This window comes from Penaeus monodon, chromosome 25 (genome assembly GCF_015228065.2).
Source record: "Penaeus monodon isolate SGIC_2016 chromosome 25, NSTDA_Pmon_1, whole genome shotgun sequence".
NCBI lineage: Eukaryota > Metazoa > Arthropoda > Malacostraca > Decapoda > Penaeidae > Penaeus > Penaeus monodon.
In genome coordinates this window covers 10,491,219-10,491,509 of record NC_051410.1, presented here as the reverse complement: position 1 = coordinate 10,491,509, position 291 = coordinate 10,491,219, and the positions used below count along the sequence as shown (strand labels likewise).

Below are 291 nucleotides of genomic sequence, written 5' to 3'. Positions count from 1 at the left end.
CACAGATAAGCAAACGCATACACTCTCTTGCTTTTTATGCAGACACAGGAATTTCCCGGGAAAAAAAATCGTATCGCCTGCTCCATCACGGCAATAGCAATTCAGATGACAAACTGCACCTTTGCAATCTCCGCGAGGTCATCAGTCATTAGTCATTATAATCGCTCGTAATACAATACTATCGAATCTCCTTTTGTGATTACTTTATCTGGTAATTGTGCCTTCCGCCTCCCCTTTGATTGCGGGATCAAGTTCGGTTGATTGTTACTTGCGGAGGAAGAGGTTTGAATG

The 291-nt window shown here is 43.0% G+C and overlaps 1 protein-coding gene across 1 annotated transcript in view; it reads left to right on the top strand.

Moving 5' to 3' along the window:
- Positions 1–291, top strand: part of LOC119589539 — a gene marked incomplete at its 5' end in the record, with an annotated part of 30,702 nt that overhangs the window by 7,095 nt on the left and 23,316 nt on the right.